This window comes from Megascapheus bottae, chromosome 6 (genome assembly GCF_031878675.1).
Source record: "Megascapheus bottae isolate mThoBot1 chromosome 6, mThoBot2.hap1, whole genome shotgun sequence".
Classification (NCBI taxonomy): domain Eukaryota; kingdom Metazoa; phylum Chordata; class Mammalia; order Rodentia; family Geomyidae; genus Megascapheus; species Megascapheus bottae.
In genome coordinates this window covers 79,375,928-79,397,211 of record NC_143514.1, presented here as the reverse complement: position 1 = coordinate 79,397,211, position 21,284 = coordinate 79,375,928, and the positions used below count along the sequence as shown (strand labels likewise).

Genomic DNA, 21,284 nt, shown 5'->3' with positions numbered 1-21,284 from the left:
ACCTAACATGTAAAATAAAGCAAAATATATAAAATCTATTTTTCAGAGAAAAAAATAATTTAACCAAGTGTTAATATAAATTGACATAATTATCTTGTATTAGGGGAAAAGACCACCAGTATTCAAAATAAACAGTGCTAAGCTGATATAGTATATACAGCAGAAGAATTGGTTTAAATCCAATAATAAAATCTAAACACCACATGATATTCTGTGGCACATCATGCTTCTACAGTACACAATCAATACACCATATTTATTTTGATAATTTCTTTATGCAAACTATCTTCTTCAATACTTTGAAATTAGAGGCAGGCCTTCTCTGACATCTACTCCAAAGGAAATCAAAAACGTATACAACACACTTAAGAATTTCCTGCCAGGCACTGGTGGGTCATGCTGGTAATCCTAGCTACCAGGAGGCTGTAATCTGAAGATCTCGGTTCAAAACCAGCCCAGGAACAAAAAGTCTGTGAGACTCTTATCTCCAATTAATCACTAGACAAGGGGAAGTGGCTCTGTGGCTCAAGGGGTAGGCCAGTAGCCTTGAGCTGAAGAGCCCAGAATTCAAGCCCCACAACTGACTAACCCTCCCCTAACCCTCCCCCCAAAAAAGAAAATTCAACCTTCTCAAGAGGCTGAGATCTGAGGATCAGGTTTCAAAGCCAGACCAAGCAGGAAAATCTGTGAGACTCTTACATCCAATTAACTACCAAAAGGCCACCAAGTGGAGCTGTAACTCAAGTGGTTGAGCATTAGCTTTGTGAGAAGAAAAAATACTCAAGGACAGTGGCCAGGCCCTGAATTGAAGTCCAAGACAGGCAAGAAAAAAATGTTTTGTTTTTTTTGTTTGTTTGTTTGGTTGGTTTTTGCTTTTTGTTAACCTGGGTCTATGCAGAGCAGAAGCTGTACAGCTAAACTGGCTTAGAAGATATTCTATCAGTTTATGAAGATATTTAGCGAAACCACAATATGCAGTACCAATTTTATCTCTCTATAGCCCTTGGAAACACGGATTCAAAACTTAAAGAATAGTTTTTTTTTCTATCTCTTTTTAGGCGAGGCTTGGGAAAATACAGGTCTCAATATGTAGCTAGGCTGCCCTCAAAAATCCTGGGACCAGGGGCCGGGAGTTTGGCCTAGTGGTAGAGTGCTTGCCTAGCCTGCAGGAAGGCCCAGGTTCGAGTCCTCCGTACCACATACATAGATAAAAAAAAAAAAAATCCAGAGTGGTGCTGAGGCTCAAGTGGTAGAGCTCTAGCCTTGAGAAAGTCCAAGGACAGTGCTCAGGGCCCTGAGCTCCATCAAGTCCAGGACTGGCAAAAAAAAAAAAAATTAGGAAAAATCCTGGGACCAGTCATGCCTTTAATCCTAGCTACTCAGGAGGCTGAGCTCTGAGGATCAGAGCCAGTTCAGGCACAAAAGGACCTGGAGACTCTTATCTCCAATTAACCTCTAGAAAATAGAAAGTGGGACTTGGCTCAAGGATAGGCTACTGCCTGCCCTTGAGCTGAAGAGCTCAGAAACAGTTCCCAGGCCTTCAAGCCACATGACCCACCAAAACTCCAGGGGACGGGAGTTTGGCCTAGTGGTGGAGTGCTTGCCCAGCGTGCACAAAGACATGGGTTCCTCGGTACCACATACATAGAAAAAGCTGGAAGTGGTACTGTGGCTCAAAGGGTAGAGCTATAGCCTAGCAAAAGCCCAAGGACAGTGTTGTTCAGGCCCTGAGCTTAAAGCCCCTGGACTGGCAAAAACAAACAACAACAACAAAGCCTCTTAATACTCCTGCCTCTACCTCACAACACCTACAAGTAGAAATGATCCACTACCCTCGCCAGGAATTTACTTTTCTTTCTTTCACAAAACCACCCTAGGCTTTAGAATAAAACTCAAGATCATAAATTTTAGAGCCCCAGAAAAACCTCAACTAAATCACATGCTGCTCAGGACACAAAATACAGCAAGAACACAAATACACACATCTGATTATTAGCTTAGTACTCTTCTTATTCAATTATACTGTTTTCTATATTCAAATGACAAACTGTCCAATCTGATCTGAACACAGGTCATATTTTTCTATTTTTCCCAATACTAAATATAGGCCCAACTGAAGTATACTTACTTTTCTACACAGTTTTCTGGTATGTACATCTATAGCTAATTGAAGAAAACCAATTAATAAAATTAAACTCAAAGAAACCATTAGGATTCTTCTACCCAACACCCAACCTTTGCCTCTGCTTGACTCAGTCCTCCACTTGTTGTTCAAACATCACCTCTCCAGGCAATCTGTATAAATCCACCATGACTATTCTCACAGCCAAACCACAGCACAGCATCTCCCCTTATCTCTTTAGTTTTCTCTATACCACTTATCAACCTAGTTTGCTCATTACTGCTGCTCTCTCCCACCAGAATGTGTTCTCCACAAATAAAGGGATGTTTGAGGTTGTTTTATTTACTGCTGTTTACTCAGCACTGAGAACTGTGTGAAACACAGTAGGTGCTCAATAAATATTGGTTCAATGAGTAAGAAAGTCCCAGAAATTTATCTTCATACTGAGAATGTAAAATTAAAAGCTCTCCAAGTATGAGTACACACATGTTGGAGAGGCGATTCTCTTTAATTTAGCCTAAGCCCAAAGAGCTTCACAAAATTAAACTGCCACTTGACACTCCACCTGCATTCATGCATTACTAAGGCTGCCCAGGTAAATGATCAAGTACCCTTTAACAAAAAGCTAAGAATTCTATGTCCAGCTCCAGCACTGGAAAAACTGCTGTGTCAAATGTAAATTATCAAGACTCTATATGTAGGCAGTTGGGATTTTAAATCCTACATTTCATAACATGAATCAAGCAATTCTAGTGAAAAATAACTATACCCTCAAGTGTGCAATTTGGCCATTAAAACAATAGGGAACACAGAACTGATCAAAATTAGCCACCTTATTTAATCCCAGAACTCTTTCCTAAACTCCAGGCTCCCCATATAACAGCAAAGCAGAAATCCCTAACTATATGTTTCCTACATTTTACACCAAAACCAAGTACTCATTTTAAAATCCTTTATCTTGGTCATGTCATTAACATTACTCCTTATTTTAATTAGTACTGGTATAATAAAAAGGTATATTTACACTCCATTTATCATAATACCATAAAAAATCTTATCTAAACTTCGAAACAATACTGTGGGGCTGGAAATGTGGCTTACTGGAGTGCTTGCAGGAAGCCCTAGATTTGATTCCTCAGTACTACATACACACAAAGGGCTGGGGCTCAAGTGGTAGAGTACTAGCCTTGAGCAAAAGAAGCTCAGAAACAGGCCCTGAGTTCAAGCCCCAAGACTATCAAAAAGGGGGGCGGGGCAGGAGTGTGGCCTAGTGGTAGCATGCTCACCTAGCATGCACTAAACCCTGTGTTCAATTCCCCGGAACCATATACACACAAAAAAAGCCAGAAGTGGTGCTGTGACTCAAGTGGCAATATGCTTGAGCAAAAATGTCTAAGGACAATGACCAGGCCCTGAGTTCAAGCTCCAGGACTGGCACATACACATACACACACACACACACACACACACACACACACACACACACGTGCACACGCGCGCGCGCGACAAACTGGGAGAAGAACATTATTATCTCCATTATTTTATAGGAACTGAAACTGAACTCAGAAAAATCAAATCAGTTGTCACAAGTTATACTACACTGGGCTGGGAGTTATCCTAGTGGTAGTGTGGTTGCCTAGCATGCACAAGGTCCCAGGTTCAATTCCTCAATACCACATACATAGAAAAAGATGGAAGTGATGCTGCAGCTCAAGTGGTAGATAGCCTTGATAAAGCCCAAGGACAGTGCAAGTCCTGAATTCAAGCCCCAGGACTCCCCCCCCCCCCAAAAAAAAGAAAGAAAAAGTTACCCTGCAGAGAAGTTGTAAAACTGAGATTCACAGCTGACCTCTAAGTCACCTAGTCTGTAATGTCAAAAACCTAGGCACTCCAAGACATGTGAAAGGGTATCAATGTATGTGAATTAATGCACCTTCTATCTGGCAAATATCATGTAACCCTTTTACTAATTACAATTAAAAAAAAGAAAACCCCTAGGCACTGTCCACAGTTCAAAGATGCCCCTCTCTAATCAGTGGAACACCATCTCACTTGGTTCAGAGCATCCTTTGTCTCCAACCCCTGCTACCATGCAAGACCTCCATGTCATGGTGCTAGTTCCTGTAATATGCTCATTAATTTCCCCAAACTATGTGACTGTCATTTTCAAACATACTCTGCATATTGTAACTCAAGCCTAAATTTGGGAATGCTATTCATCTCAAAAGCTAGTAACTATGGCTTTCCGTGTGTGTGTGTGTGTGTGTGTGTGTGTGTGTGTGTGTGTGTGTGTGTGTGTGTGTGTGTGTGTGTGTGTGTGTGTGAGGGGGGAGGGAGAGCTCAAGAGAGCATTTTGTATGCTCAACCACCCTCTTCTCAGTCTTAGAAGCTTGAATTTCAAGCATTTCAAGGACCTTAACTTACAACTTTTTAAATCATTCTTTTCTCCTCTTATCCAATCAAAACTATCATTCCAGCCAAGCAGATGACTCCTACCTAACTAAAGCAGGAGAATCGCAAATTCAGTTCCTGCCTGGGCTACACAGTGAGATTGTATCTCAAAAAAAAAAAAAAAGAGCCAGTCAAACAGGTATTGAGTTAAGTATTTCATATTAAGATGTCAAGGTGTACATATTTGGGAAAGAAGCTAATTAAACAAATAGATCTCTAATCAGGCAATTCATAGACATGAAAGACAATTATGACAGTAATAATAGCTAACATTTATCAAGATCTAGTAAGCTGGGTGCCAGGTACTGTTTTTCTTGTTTTACCAGTATTTAATCTCCTATTCCTTTAATTATCACAACTATTCCATGAAGTCTGATAATGGTAATTACTATTAACTTCTTTATTCAAAAATTGTGCTAAGAGCTAGAGTAGGCTGGTAGAATGGCTCAAGTACTAGAAAGCTTACCTAATAAATACAAGGCGCCAATTCCAAACCCTGTATTACCCAAGAAATAATAACTACAGCGCTAGGAGCCAGTGGCTCACGCCTGTAATCCTAGCTACTCAGGAGGCTGAGATCTGAGAATAGCAGTTCACAAGCCAGCCAGGGCACAAAAAGTCTGTGAAACTCATCTCTAATTAACCATCAGAAAACTGGAAGTAGAGCCGTGGCTCAAGTGGTAGAGCTGTGGCTCAAGTGATAGAGCACTAGCCTTGTGTTGAAGAGCTCAGGGATTGCACCCAGGCCCAGAGTTCAAGCCCCACGATGGACCAAAAATGAAAAGAAAATAATAATCAGAGGAATTATGTAATTATCCCTACGGTGTGACAGTAAGTGGTATCAGGATTCAAAGTACAGACACAGAGCTCCAAACCAGGGCCTAACTCACTCAGAAATACAAGAAGTGTTTTGCTAATATCTTTTTTTATTTTATTTTTTATTTCTTGGCCAGTTCTGGGGCTTGAACTCAGGCCCTGAGCACTTTACTTGGTCAAAGCTAGAGCTCTACCACTTGAGACACAGCACCACTTTCAGCTTTTTCTATGTATGTGGTATCAAGGAATCGAACCCAGGTCTTCATGCATGCTAAGCAAGCGCTCTACCAGTAGACCAAACTCCCAGCCCACATATATTTTTTGTTTATTTATTTATCTTTAGAGGTTACTCGAGAACACACTAAAACAGCTTAGTATGTTCTGAGAACTTTGCCTGTCACTGGGGTTCAACTGTAGACAATGATGTTATGGAATGTCCAGTCAGAGGCAGCATATGTAGTGTGATAGCAATGTAGAAGTAAACCAAGAAACAATGTAATTTTGCTTTGAAGAAACTAAAACAAGAGAAAGGTAATACAGAGTGATGGCGTACTTTAGACTAGCCACAGAGAGCTCCCTGAGGACTAATAGTGAAGTGAGAGCTAAATTATAGAGTAAGCCATCAGAGCAAAGCTGAAGTCAGATTGCTACCAGCAGGGGCATGTTAATGCGGTGAGCTCCTCCCGCACCAGAACTAACAGAAGGCCAGTGTGGCTGCAACTAGTTGAGCAAGGTAGACTGTGGCCTGAGGTCCTATCAAAAGATATACAAGAGCCAGCCAAGCTGGCATATAGCCATGGAAAGAAATCTGTGTTCCAAATGGGAGGAGAAACTAAAAGGTTTTAAGTAGGAAAATGTGCTATTTCTGAAAAAACACTTCTTCCACTCTGTGAAAAATGGATGACAGAGGCACAAAAGTAGAAGACTACACTGGAACCAGGAAGCCGCTACTCCTAGAACCATCCACGGCACACAATAATCAATAAAAATTTGTTGAATGAGTCAGGCACTAGTGGCACACTTGGGTAATCCTAGCTACTGAGATCTGAGGATTGTGTCTAAAGCCAGCCCAGGCAGAAAAATCCATGGGATTATTTCCAGTTAACCAGCAAAACGCCAAGAGTGGAGCAGTAGCTCAACTGGTAGAATATGGGCCGTGAACTCTGGGCATGGGTACTGTCCCTGAGCTCTTCAGCTAAAGGATAATGCTCTACCACTTGAGCACAGCACCACTTCCTATTTTCTGGTGTTTAACTGGAGATAAGAGCATGGACTTTAGTGCTCAGACTGGCTATCCTCAGACCTCAGCCTCCTGAGTAGCTAGGATTACAGGCATGAGCCACCAGCGCCTGACAGTGAGACTCATCTCTAATTAACCAACTAAAAACCAGAAATGGAATTAAGTCTCAAAGTAGAGCTGTGTCTGGAGTTAGCCTTGAGCCAAAAAGCTCAGGGACAGCACCCAGGCACTGAGTTCAAGACCCCCCCCGCCCCCCCCCCCCGCCCAAAAAAAGAAAAGGAGTAGCACATTTAAAGCATGTGGAAAAACTGTACTATCTCTGATCGACAGTAACATTCACCAGGGCTTTTTCATTTCAGCACCTTCTTCCTCACTCAGGTCAAAGGCTTGTTCTCTGGAATGGACCTTTCTAGATTCAGATCCTAATTCCATACTTTACATCGTTATCCCCTTCTCACCACCACTGCCATCATCCATAGCAATAGCAGTTGAATTCCTGTGACTCTCCACACCTCTCTTCACTCAGTCTTTTCAACATTGTTTCCTTCCTTATTGAATGTCTACAAGCGACTCCAAAAAAAAGAACCTAATAACTGAATCAACCACCTGGGAAAGCCATTAACTCCCACAAAGGACCTAACTATTCCTACACCCACTAGCAGTGTGTTCTGTGACTATCTAGTGAATATCTCATCTTCCTTAACCTTCTGTAGCTGCTAACTGACAGACATCTGTCTACCAATGTCTGCAATTTCTTGTCAGGAAAACTGCATGTTGAATTTTCTCCAGATAAACACTGACAAATCAATCTTTTTAAGTTTCCATGTTAATCACTCCATTTCCCTTAAGAACTTAATATTCCAATTCAACTCTAAAATTATGTTATTTTGTGCCTCCAAATTATCTGTTCTCCAAATAAAATTCTTCCTCCTAAATAACCAAGGATTAGAAAAGAAAACAAGTAACACTTTTCTATCAGAAATCAGAATAGGAAAAACATTCATTAGGGTTACAGTGGTCACCAAAAACAGTCCTGACTATGATTTCAGTGTATCGTTTTCCTTGATATAATTTGAGCATATTGTTTTCCCTAACATGAAATTGTTTAACTATCGCATAGAATCACTGTGGCCACTGGCAAAGCTCATATTACATATCACAGATTTTTCATGTTTTAGATTTGTTTTTTATTTGAGGGGGGGAAACAAGCATGTTACCACCAAGCAACACGACCAGCCCCATCACAATTCTTTTTTCTTTTTTCCTTTTTTTTTTTTTTTTTTTTGCCAGTCCTGGGCTTGAGCTCAGGGCCTGAGCACTGTCCTTGGACTTTCTCAAGGCTAGAGCTCTACCATTTGAGCCTCAGCACCACTTCTGGCTTTTTCTATATATGTAGTACCAAGGAATCGAACCTGGATCTTCGTGCATGCTAGGCAAGCACTTTAACCACTAGGCCAAATTCCCGGCCTGACAATTCTTTTTTCTTTTCTTTTTTTTTTTTTTTTTGCCAGTCCTGGGCCTTGAACTTAGGGCCTGGGCACTGCCCTTGGGCTTTCTCAAGGCTAGAGCTCTACCACTTGAGCCTCAGCACCATTTCTGGCTTTTTTTTCTATGTATGTGGTACCGAGAAATCGAACCCGGGTCTTTGTGCATGCTAGACAGGCACTTTACCGCTAGGCTAAACTCCCAGCCCACCCCATCACAGATTTTTATAGCATACCAATTGCTCCTTGAAAACCAGAGTTAAGCTGGGCGCAGTGGCTCATACCTGTAATCCTAGATACTCAGAAGGCAGAGATCTGAGGATCACAGTACAAAGCCAGCCTTGACTCTACAGAGAGACTCTTATCTCCAATTAACCACCAGAAAAAAAAGGAAGTTGCTCAAGGGTTAGAGCACTAGCCTTGAGCTAGAGTTCAAGCGCCATTAACAACCAAAAAAAAAAAGTTAGGATAAAGATGTGATTGCTGGAAACCACCTTATATTACTATCACCTTAAAAGGCTTCTACAAGTAAACAGTTAGGAATCTTAGAATACTGCCTTCCTAGAATGACAGCTGATGTTACAACAGTACTGAACATACAGTAGACACAGCAAGTATTCATCTTATAAAGTAGCAAGAGCAGTACAGAAATGCCTCAAGCCAAAGTAATGGGAAAAGGGAACAGGGAACAGAAACCACCAGGCTTTGAACAAAGGCTTACTCCAGTCCACAGATCCGTGTAAAGGCACCCACCAGGATCCATCAGTCATTCCCCCAGGGAATGTCTCTGGGAGGTCTAAAGCTTCTGTGGACATTTTTGGTAACTGTCAAAAGTTGCACATAGTAGACAGAAAGAAAAAAAATACTGGGGCTGGGAGTTTGGCCTAGTGGTAGAGTGCTTGCCTAGCATGCACAAAGACCTGGGTTCGATTCCTCAGCATCACATACATGGGGGGGAGGGGAGCCAGAAGTGGTACTGAGGTTTAAATAGTGGAGCTCTAGTCTTGAGAAAGTCCAAGGACAGTGCTCAAGTCCAGGACTGGCTAAAAAAAAATTGAAAATTGTTAAAAATTTTTAAAAATACTAAGAAAATGTCATACCAATTACCAACAAGGTTTTCCCACTATACAGATCTTTCCCTGAAACTCTGAATAATAATTTAATCAATGTCTTCATTCAAAAGTGAATGTAAATTATTCTGATTAATATATGCATATTTTCATTCCCTACTACATGCATGATATAACTGTTATATTAAAATCCCTTCATTTCTTGATAAAGACCGTGTGTAAAAAAGATGTTTTTTTTAATCTAGAAAACGAGCAATACTTAGAAGAGCAGCAAAATGATAGTTGAAAAAAAGTATTTTAAGTGGGATATGCAAAATGGAAATATTCAATTTATCCTTCTTAGACAATTCTTCCCATACAACTTTTCTAAGATTATCTAATCTTTCACAAATAATGGTTCCAGTAACAAGAATTCTGTTATTCAGCAGAATTTTCACTGTCAAAAAAAGAACCTTAAGCCTTGAGCTGAAGAGCTCAGGGACAGCCCAGGCCCAGAGTTCAAGTCTTATGACACTGACTGACACTGACACACACACACACACACACACACACACACACACACACACACACACACACACACACACACACACACACACACACACACACACACACACACACACACACACACACACACACACACACACACACACACACACACACACACACACACACACACCAGAAAACACAACAACCTTAGCTGGGTGCAGGCTCATGCTTGTAATCCTAGCTACTCAGGAGGCTGAGATCTGAGGATCATGGTTCAAAGCCAGCCCAGGCACTAAAGTCCATGAGACTCTTATCTTCAATTAACCACCAGAAAAACTGAAGGGGTAGGGAAGTAGCCATGAGCTGAGGAGCTTGGGGACAAACAACGCCAAGGTCCAGAGTTCAAGCCCCAGGACCAATCAAAAAAGGAAAAAAAAAAAAAAACAAAACTTACTGGCCAGGTACTGTTAGCTCATGCCTACTAATCCTCGCTGGAGGGTAAAATCTGAAGATCATAGTTTGAAGCCAGGCTGGGCTGTAGAGTTCTACCCCTTGAGCCACAGCAACACTTGTTTTTTGTATTTTTTTCGTCTATATGCCACTTGAACCATGCGCCTCCAGTCCCTTTTTGCCTTTACTTTTTTCTTTTCTTTTCTTTTCTTTTTTTTTGCCAGTCCTGGGGCTTGAATTCAGGGCCTGGGCCCTGTCCTTGGATACTTTTTGCTCAAGGCTAGCACTGTGCCACCTAAGCACAGCACCATTTCCAGCTTTTTCTGGGTATGTGGTACTGAGGAATTGAACCCAGGGCTTCATGCATGCTAGGCAAGCACTCTACCACCAGGCTACACTCCCAGCCCCTGCATTGATTATTTTCATTGGTTAATGGTTATTATTTATTTCGAATTGGTTATGTCACTTGAACCATGCCTCCAGCTCCTTTTTACATTGGTTATTGCCTGTGTGAGTGGCCTGTACTGCAAACCTACTGCTTCTAGAGCCCGGGTCCAGCCAGCTTCCCTGTAGCTGGGATAGCTGATATAAGCCACCACATACAGGACACTGGTTGAGATAGAGTCTTAAACCAACTCTGGTCACAAACCACCATCCTCCAATCTCTACCTCCTGAACAGATAGAATTACAAGCTCACTTTACAGGCTTGAGCCATCATTCCAAGATTTGTCTCTTTTATTCTCTCTGAAATTAATCTCTACTGCCATCAGCTATAAAAATTTTTCAATTAATAAGATTTTCAGTTTGTCTTTGATAACTTCAAATTACTGTAATATTAAAGATATCATTTTAATTTCAAAAGCAATTATCATTCTTGACTATCTCCGATGTGTTTTCAAAGTGCCTGTAATATCTGAGCACATCTCCTCAAACAAATAGCTTCTAATACCCATCAAGGCAATCTCTAAGAAAATTTGAGAAATACTAATTCAAGCAGTCCTTTTTACTTTTTTTTTTTCTCCAATCCTGGGCTTGAACTCAGGGCCTGAGCACTGCCCTTGGACTTTCTCAAGGCTAGAGCTCTAACACGTGAGCCAAAGCACCACTTCTGGCTTTTTTTTTTTCTATGTATGTGGTACCGAGAAATTAAACCAGGGTCTTCTGCATGCTAGGCAAGCACTCTACCTCTAGGCCAAACCCCTGGCCCCTGGAGGTTTTTGTTTTGTTTTTTGGTCATTCATGGGGCTTGGACTCTGGGCCTGGGCATGTCCCTGAGCTCTTCAGATCAAGGCTACCGCCTTGAGCCTCAGCACCACTTCCAGTTTTCTAGTAGTTAATTGGCGATACGATTCTCAGGGTATTCAGTGCCCAGGATGGCTTTGAACCGAGATCCTCAAATCTCAGCCTCCTGAGTAGCTAGGATTATGGACGTGAGCCACCACACCCAGCATGGCTGAAGTTTTTCAGGCCAGCCTGAAGGAACCCCCCTCTACATCTTCCTTCCGGTTCCTCATCTCTCACAGACCCTCTTGACCCCCCTTCTTCTGATATTTAACATGTCCTCTCCTCCTGACAACCCACACATAACTTGAAATCTGCAGACTGGAAATCCTCACTGGCATTAACTCAGCATGGGCTGCAGATTCTGACAGTAGAGCCCTGCTCTACCAATTGTTAGTTATACATTCTGTTTTAAATTATTATCTCTGCTTTAGCTTCCTCATCTGCAAAATGGAGAAATAATGTTTACTTTATTCATGATATTGTTAAAATGACAAATTTCCTTCATAAGATGTAAGAAAACTGGACAAAATTCCTAGCATATAATAAGCTTGCAATAAAGGCTATCTGTTTATATCTTCTTCTAAACGTAAAGGATTGTGGGAGAGTAACTCAAACACCCTAATGTGAAACAGATTGTTCCAATGGCTGAGTGCTGAAGCACTGATAGGGAGGTTTAGAACATGTTATGTAGAGTCAGGCTGAGCTCTTCTAATTGAAACCCTAGTATCATATACTTTCATTTGATTTTCAAAGTGCCTTTGTCAATAACCACTGTGAAGAGGTGAAACAGTAACAAATAAATACCCAGAAATCATTCAGCCTTGCTGGGCTCAAGGTGCTAGCCATCACAGGTTAAGCTCCCTGCACTTCAGAGCTTGTAGAAATCTACTTTTTTAATGCTAAAACCATAGTCATTTTATCTCCAATTAAATAGCAACCTATGATAATGAAAACAAGACCCTAACAAGTAATAGGTTTTCATTACCTGACACCTAACTGAACACCTCTTTGATGCAGAATTTAAAGGCAGCTAGAAGGCAAATGTCAATTCTTCCAGAGCTCTTAAATATACCAGTCAAACATCTTCAAACCTGTTAGTTTTCTTCAGCTGATTTCTACATTACCTGGTAAAAAGAATGTGTAGAAAATACATTGAAGTAGGACTCACACCTGCAATACTAGCTACTCCGGAGTCTAAGGACACAGTTTGAAGTGAGCATGGCTAAAAAAGTCAGAGATTCAAGCAACTAAAGTTAGGAATGGGGCTTAGTGGTATAGTGTTTGCCTAGCATCTATGGGTATGAACCTGGGTTCAATACCCTAGTGCCACATAAACAAGAGAAGGCCAAGTGATAGAGTGCTACCTTGAGCAAAAGAAGCTTAGGGGACAGCGCCTGGATCCTGAGTTCAAGACAAAGGGGAAGGAAGGAGTGAAGGAGAGAGGGAGAGAGAGAGGGAGGGGAACAGGAGGGAGAGGGAAGGAGAAGAGGAGGGAGAGGCAGTCATGAGCACCCCAAGCAAGAAAGCCAAGCAAGAACATGAGGCCCTAAATTCAAGCCCTGCTTCTGGGCACCCCCCAAAAAAAATAATGAATATTTGGAAAAGTGTATGCTTATTCCTACAGAAACAGATAAGCAGCCAGAGACTCAGTATTAACTCCACAGATCACCTCAGAAAATCCCTTAGTTTGCATTTTATATGTTCACCCTATCTTTAGCTTAGGATCCCTTTCATTAAAAGAAAAAATAAGGGCGTTAGGAGTTTGACCTAGTGGGAGAGTGCCTGTCTAGCATGCACAAAGGCCCAGGTTTGATTCCTCAGTACCCCATACATAGAAAAAGCCAGAAGTGGTGCGGTGGCTCAGGATAGAATTCTAGCCTTGAGGAAAGCCCAAGGACAGTGCTCAGGCCCTAAGCTCAAGCCCAGTACTGGTTTTAAAAAAAAAAAAAATATATATATATATATATATATATATATATATATATATATGTCAGCAAGTTAACTTTGTATTGTTGTGTGGTTACATATTAGGCTTAAAACAGACAAACTTGAATTTTTTCCTGACTTCACTGTACCATTATGAGAGCATTCCCCCCAGTAACTTTTCTTTAAAGATTGCAAAATATTTTAAGAAGACCAAAAGTTTAGGGGCAGGAGTGTGGCCTAGTGGAAGAGTGTTTACCTAGCATGCACAAAGCCCTGGTTCAATTCCTTGGTACCGCATACATAGAAAAAGCCAAATGTGGTGCTATGGGTCAAATCATAGAGCTCTAGCCTTGAGAAAGCTCAAGGACAATGCTCAGGTCCTGAGTTCAAGACCCAGGACTGGTTACTTTTTCTTAAAAAAGGGGGGGGGGGAGGGGGAGAGGGGCCGGCCGGGAGTTTGGCCTAGTGGTAGAGTGCTTGCCTAACATGCATGAAGACCCAGGTTTGACATCTCGGTACCACAGGCTGTGGCTCAAGTGGTAGAGTACTAGCCTTGAGAAAACCCAAGGACAGTGCTCAGGCCAAGTCCACGCCATAGGTCTGGAGGGAAAAAAAAAAAAAAAAAAAGACTAAAAAACTAATTCAAAATAGTAATAGGTAAAATATACACAACTGTTGTAATCCCTCTACACATTATCCTAACAATAAGATACAATAAGAAATGAATGAATGAAATACACACAAAAAAATATACACCCTTGTTACCATTTCACAGATGGCAAAACGACAGAATGTAAGTGACATGCCTCCACCCTCATATCACACAGCCAAAAACAGCAGAAATGGCTTGAACACAGCTGATCACGTGCGCTTGCACTCTTTTCCCCTACATTGTACTGTTCTTCCAATGGGGAGGAAAAAACTGACACCTAAAAGTTTACCAAATTGTGCTGACTTGTGACTTTACTTTTATGTTTTTAATCCTTCCTCCTAAGAAAAGCACTTTTTTATGGTGTCATATTCTCACACTTGCACTAAATTTTATCTCAGGAACTTTTTTTATATGGATGCCCAGTATAGAAGCTTGAACTCAGGGCCTCTGTGCTCTCTTGGAATTTTTTTTTCCCTTTTGCTGGTCCCGAGGCTTGAACTTTGGATCGTCTCTGTCTCTGAGCAAAATTTGCTCAAGGCTAGCGCACTCTACCACTTGAGTCACAGCACCACTTTTGGATTTTTTTTTTCTGAGTAGCTTATTGAAGGTAACCATCTTGTGGAATTTCCTGCTTGGGCTGGCTTCGAACCACAATCATCAGATTTCTGCCTCCTGAGTACCCAGGAATATAATATAGGTGAGCCACCAGCATCCAGCCCCAACTTCTCTTGGCTTTTTTGCTCACATTTTGCTCTCAGCTTACATTGTGCCACTTAAGCCAAACCGCCACTTCCAGCTTTTTCCTGGCTAACTGGAGATAAGATACCCTACAACTTGTCTGCTCAGACTAGCTTCAAACCTTAATCCTCAGATCTTGGCCTCCTGAGTATTACAGGTGTGAGTCACCAGCACTCTGCACATTTTGGGGGAGAGGGGAGAGGGGGTTGGTTGTGGGCTTGAACTCTGGATCTGGGTGCTGTCCCTGAACTCTTCAGCTCAAGGCTAGCACTATACCACTTGAGTCACAGCGCCACTTCCGGTTTTCTGGTGGTTAACTGGAAATAATAAGTCCCTCAGACTTCAGTGTCCAAGCTGGCTTTGAACCAGGCAAAAACCACCAGTGCCCAGCCAGCATATTTTCTTCTTTTGAGCAAATAAGGAAACAAAATAAAAAATTTTAAAAAGCAAAGGAAAACTTTTCAGTGTTGGAAAGTATTTAAATGGCATTATTTCTATGAGCCTTACAAAAGAAATCCTAGCAAAAAGCTGTGTATCAAATACACAACAGTAATAACTCAGAAAGTTCAATGAAACAACATCTTATCTCACTAAGGTAAAATATATCATAGCATAAAAACAAGTATATTCAGTGGCTCACACCTGTAATCCTAGCACCTGGCTTTTCCAGATATATTTTATGTTGAAATTATTTAAAGTGCCAAACTTTAAGCCTTTCATAATTTTTGCTTTTATGAACACTATTATTAAGAACTATTTTTCATAAACATTTTAATCAAAGTCCAACTTGAAGAAACTTTTGCTTAAAAATGATTTAAAAAAAATTTGTCGGGAGCAGTGGCTCCTGCCTGTAATCCTAGCTCCTCAGGAGGCCGAGATCTGAAGATTATGGTTCAAAGCCAGCTCAGGCACTAAAAAGTCTGTGAGACTCTTATCTCCAATTAATCACCAGAAAACCAGAAGTGGTTCAAGGGGTAGGGCGGTGGCCTTGAGCTGAAGAGCTCAGGGACAACGCCCAGACCCACAATTCAAGTCTAAATAAATAAATATATGAATGAATATTAGATATTGTTTTGAAATAAAAATCTGAACTATCAGAAAGAGATGTATAGCACGCTGTTTTAATAGGCCTAAATGAGAAAGAATCAATATTATTTTAATTCTTAAAGGTCTGTTTATGAAATGCAATCATCCTTCATTAAAAATGCAAGCTGTGCTCCAGCAAGAGGTTAGCGTAAATGATTCATGGAGAGATCTCTCCAGTATAATCTTTCTCTCCTGGGAGCTTCCTTCCCATGTCTCATCAAACCACTCAAGCTATTATTAAAAATGCTTCCCCATGATAAAAGGGAAAAAACAATGGAAATCCATTCCCCACCCCCTCTCACCAGGCCTCTTTCATTTGAGTGCTTTGTACCTTTTCAGTCAAAAGTAAAATTGATTCTCCATATTCCACAGTTTTATAATCATTTCTTTGCATGGGCATTTTAAGTTATAAGTATTTTATAGTATTCAAAACAAGGGACTCAGATTCTTTTTTAGTCAAAAGGTTTTAATTCTCATACCTATTCTGGAATTTTAGAGTGAGTGTTTCCTTTATTGAAATTAAAGGAAATCTGCCTTTTATGTGATGGATTTTTAAAGATTTTAAAATGTTAACCCATCAAAGTCAGGACACTCCAAATTTAAGTTCAATTCTCTTTGATTTAAAAATGCTAATAAAAATGGCTGTTTCAATGCAGAAGCATCTGGCTCATTATAACATTAGGTTTTAACTAATAAATCCTTAATTATTGAATTCTGGTATTCAATTTCTTTCATGTGGGTAAGCTAAACACATACTGCTATGATTATAAATACCTGGAATAAATCATTTACTGCATGCCATGGAAAAGCCTTTCTTGTGATGAATTTGAAAGCACACCATTAAACGTTCTGGGCTCTGGTATATGCAGGTGCCACATTTATCGGCTAGCAAATATTTGACTCTGCTGAGTACTCAAGCATAATACATAGAGTAATTTGTCTACTTGTGCAAATGGACCAGGTTTTTTCCAAGCACATTCTCAGAATGAATGTGTCAAAGCTAAATGTAATCATATGCCCTAATTCTGGTTTTATAAAGCAGAATCTACATTCACCCAGCTTTTATTATGGGGCTACTGAATGTATTTAATCAAGGAATTAGTGCATATCGTCTAGGAAAGTTGAAATCCCTGAGGGAATGTTTGGTTTTAAGCCCTAATACATGCTCGGGAATTTTTCATTTTGCTCTCCTGCACTCCCCCCCCCCCCCCAATTCCTTTTTACTCTTCAACTGAACATTTTACAATGGAGTTGCAGACTATGTGTGTTCAATCGTTAGGCTTCCCAGAAGATTCATTACAGTGACATTAGAAAGTCAAATCAGGCAATTCTGCAGAGTGATGAAAGCTAGCATATGAAAGCAGGTTAATACAAAAGAATTTCATTTTAAACAGAGGACATTTAGGACTTTAAAAAGCAACATTATGATAAGATTTTCAAGGTATTTGTTCTGGCATTAGCTGGTGCTTTACAGGTCCAATTTCAAAGATGCCTAAATGCTGTTCCAAGAAAGAGTGAGCACTTAGAGAGGAGCTGTGTGATCAGCAAGTCTGCCATCTTAACGGATCTTCACACCAGAATGCTGCAGAAGTAGGAATGTTCTCCCCTCACCCTGGGGGAAAGAATCCGTGCTTTGATTATGCTTCTGAGGATGAATCAAGAAATAAATGTAAGGCACCAAAGCATTATAAAGGAGGCTAGAGGGATTATTATACCTTGTCTTTCTGCGTAGGAATAAAACTATAAAGAATCTTCACATCTTAATACATACTTACATGATAAAATCAATAGGTTGTTTCCCATCATTACTAGCAGACACAGGAAAATCCTCTCCAATATCATGTTTAACTGGCACTTCTGTTAATATTTCCCCTCTCTAGACTTGGGGCCTCTAATCCTTTATTTGTTTCCACTAGTTTATAGGTAACCAAAAATAAGAACTGACTATCTACTGAAACGAAAGCCTCTTTGTTCAAGTACAGTCAGTTTACAGAATACAAATTTCAACTTAATACAAAGACTCACCTTTGCAAGAGCAATTCCAAATTCTAAATCGTATAGCAAGAGGATAGGAGGAACTAGCAGTGGTAAGATACATGAAAGAAGGCTGTCTTCCTTCAGAGCTGCCTCTGGCCACACTACACATGGACTTTGTAGGCCACTGACTATGCCTAATTTAATATGAAGCTAAATACAGTCAAAACATCTGGTGCACCATTGATGGTTATCATGACAAATTAAATCTGACATCATACTAAATCCATTCAATAATCTATTTATATCCCCCTTTTACTTAAAACACAAAACTAAAAATGCATATTTGTTTCTCAACTCCTGACAATCCTCTATTGTTTAAAACAAAAAATACAGGTTTTGTGGGCTATGATGTTTATACAAGTGAGCTTCTTCAAAAAAGAAATACTGCAACTTCACATACACAAAATGTCAAGGGGCCAGACTAGAACAGGTCCCCCTTTAGTTTAGGCTTCTAACTCCACCTTCCTCCAGGGAGGAAGGAAGTCAATATGAAGACCAAATGGTACACCAAGTAGCACCAGAAACTGGTACAAAGAATATAAAAACAGTAAGTTCAGTCACAACCTGCAGGGGAGTCACACTAACTTTACACATTTAGAATCAATTGGAAAACATTTCTCAAGGGAAGAGCTGAGGCTCACAACACAAAACAGTGACTGAGACTACCATCAGGAAATTACCAATCGAAATTACCAATTTTATAATAGCTATAGGGAAAGTATAATGTTATAAGCAACTATTTCATCAAACAGAATTAGATCATCTCTAACAATCTGTTATTAAAAAGAAGCAAAATACCTTAAATAACTACTACAGTATTCAAATTATTGTATTTTTATTACATACCTCTAAATGACAGTCGGTGAAAAGTGTTTTTTAATTCTAGTGCTTCACCCACTCTTTTATACCCAAAGGATCAAACTTTTATTCTGCAACTGAAGGAAGAAAGCGTGCCATGTAATAAATTCAGTACAATCAAAATGAGAATCGTATTTCTGTTTCACTTTTCTTCCTTGACTTAAGTTGTTAAAAAAAGTTATTAAAATTAATGCATCAAATCATAAGTCTGTCCTTTTTATTACTGGTAATATTCTATTTAAAATATTAGCCTGCTTTGCTAAAGTACTGTATCTTTATAGAAGTTCTTTGTGATAATAAGGACCACTGCAATATTAAGAAGAAAAATTGCAATTAATTTTGCAGTGAAAATGCTGTTATAGTTTAGTAGGCATAAAACTTCAAAAATGATTCCTTTGTTTTCGAAACCCATTTAATTTTTCCCCACTAACTGAAAGATAATGAAACTACTTGTCGCTCAACACAACACACACACACACACACACACACACACACACACACACACACACACACACACACACACACACACAGGCTGGACTGGGTGCTGGTGGCTCACGCCTGTAATCCTGACTACTCAGGAAGCTGAGATCTGAGAATCACGTTTCAAAGCCAGCACAAAAGACTGTGAGACTCTTATCTCCAATTAACTACCAGAAAAACAGAAGTGGTGCTGTGGCTCAAGGGGTAGGGTGGTAGCCTTGAGCTGAAGAGTTCTGGGATGGCACCCAGGCCCACAGTTCAAGCCCCATGATCAACCCCACACACACACCCAAAAAATTAAAAAAAAAACAGGCTGGGACCTAGTGGTAAAGTGCTTGCCTAGCATGCAGGAAGCACTGGATTGGATTCCTTGGTATTGGCTACACAGAAAAGGCAAGAAGTAGTGCTGTGGCTCAAGGGATAGAGTGTTAGCCTTGAGAAAGCTCAAGGACAAGTGCCCAGGCCCTGAGTTCAAGCCCCAGGACTGGAGGGGGTGGGGGGGAATACAGAGCCAGGTACCAGTGGATCGTGCCTATAATTCTAGCTACTCAAGAGGCTGAGATTTACTTCAAAGCAAGCCTGGGCATGGAAGTCCATGAGACTTCAATTAATCTCCAGTTAACCATCAGAAAATTGGAAGTGGCACTGTGACTCTAAGCCTTGAGCTGACGAGCTCAGGGACAGCGCCCAAGCCCAGAGTTCAAGTCCCCCAACTGAGGATGGTAGTACATATCTATAATCCCAGAATTAGGAAGGTGAAGGAGCATCATGAATTCAAGGCCAACCTAGACTCTACATTGAGACTATGTCTCAAAAATAGTAATAATAACATAATAAAATGCAAATACAAAGCAACTGCCAGAATATATCAATATATGTAACTGCCAATAAATATATCAAAGGAAATATTTTATCTGTTTCTGTTAAACAGAATTGACTTCCAGTTACAAGCCATTTTCTACTCACAACTCAGTGAACCAACTCCATGGGCTGCTGCTATGTTTGGATCCTGAATGTCTCCCAAAGGCTTATGTGCTAAAAGCCTAGTTCCCAGCCTATGGTACTTGGAGGAGGGGATGGAGGTTTCAGATTGCTGAGAGCAAGCCTTCTACTAGGAATGCTTATCCCACACCTAGGAAAGTGGCTTTGTATCTCCTCCATGTGCTCTTTCCATGTCACCTGACAAGGTTCAAAGCACTGAAATCAACTGATTATAGGCTAAAATCTCCAAACCTGTGAACCCAAACAAACCTTCCCTCTAAGCTGATTTATCCTAAGTGTCAAAGTAATGGAAAGCTGAGTGGCACAGCTGCCCAAACCAAATTCTCTACTACATCAATCATTAATACCAAGCTGATCAAAGCTTATCAAGAATAGTAGGGTCCTGAGTGTAGCCTAGTGGTAGAGTGCTTGTCTAGCATGCACAAAACCCTAGGCTTGATTCCTCGGTACCACATACACAGAAAAAAAGCCAGAAGTGGTGTTGTGGCTCAAGTGGCAGAGCTCTAGCCTAGTGCTTTAGGAAAGTGCCCAGGCCCCAGGGAGACAACAACGACCAGGGAGGGGGAGGGGAGGAGGAGGAGGGAGTGGGGGAGGAGGAGGGAGTGGGGGAGGAGGAGGGAGTGGGGGAGGACGAGGAGGACAGTGGCAACTAAGGGTAAACAGAGCCTTACTAATCATTTTAATCCAATTGAACATCAGTGTTTTGTTTTTAATTCTTCAGCATTACTTCAATCAAGTATCAAACATTTTCTAAGTCTATCCACTCAAGACATTCTTCATAAAGTTGTTTAATACATGACAGTCATAAAAGGATACAAGGTGCTATTCACAGTAGCTGAATATGGAATCAACCTAAATGTTTATCTCTAGCTGAGTGGACAAAGAAATGTGCAGGCTGGGCCCCATGGCTCAGGCCTGTAATCCTAGCTACTCAGGAGGCTGAGATCTGAGTATCACCGTTCAAAGTCAGGGGCACTAAAGAATTTGAGACTCTTATCACCAATTAATCATTAAAAAAGGGGAAGTAGGGCTGTGGCTCAAGGGGTAGGGCAGTAGCCTTGAGCTGAAGATCTCAGGGACAGCATCCAGGCCGAATTCAAG

At 40.7% G+C, this 21,284-nt stretch overlaps 1 protein-coding gene across 7 annotated transcripts in view; it reads right to left on the bottom strand.

Annotated features, from left to right (window-relative positions):
* Rere (arginine-glutamic acid dipeptide repeats) overlaps positions 1-21,284 on the bottom strand; it is a 391,456-nt gene that overhangs the window by 324,933 nt on the left and 45,239 nt on the right. Inside the window, exon 1 of one of the 7 annotated variants that reach the window (XM_090335899.1) lies at positions 18,690-18,778. The exons of the other annotated variants lie outside the window; for them this stretch is intronic. The gene's annotated coding sequence lies outside the window, so the exon portion shown is untranslated. Of the gene's footprint in view, positions 1-18,689; positions 18,779-21,284 lie in introns of those variants that run through there. 7 annotated transcript variants of the gene reach the window in all.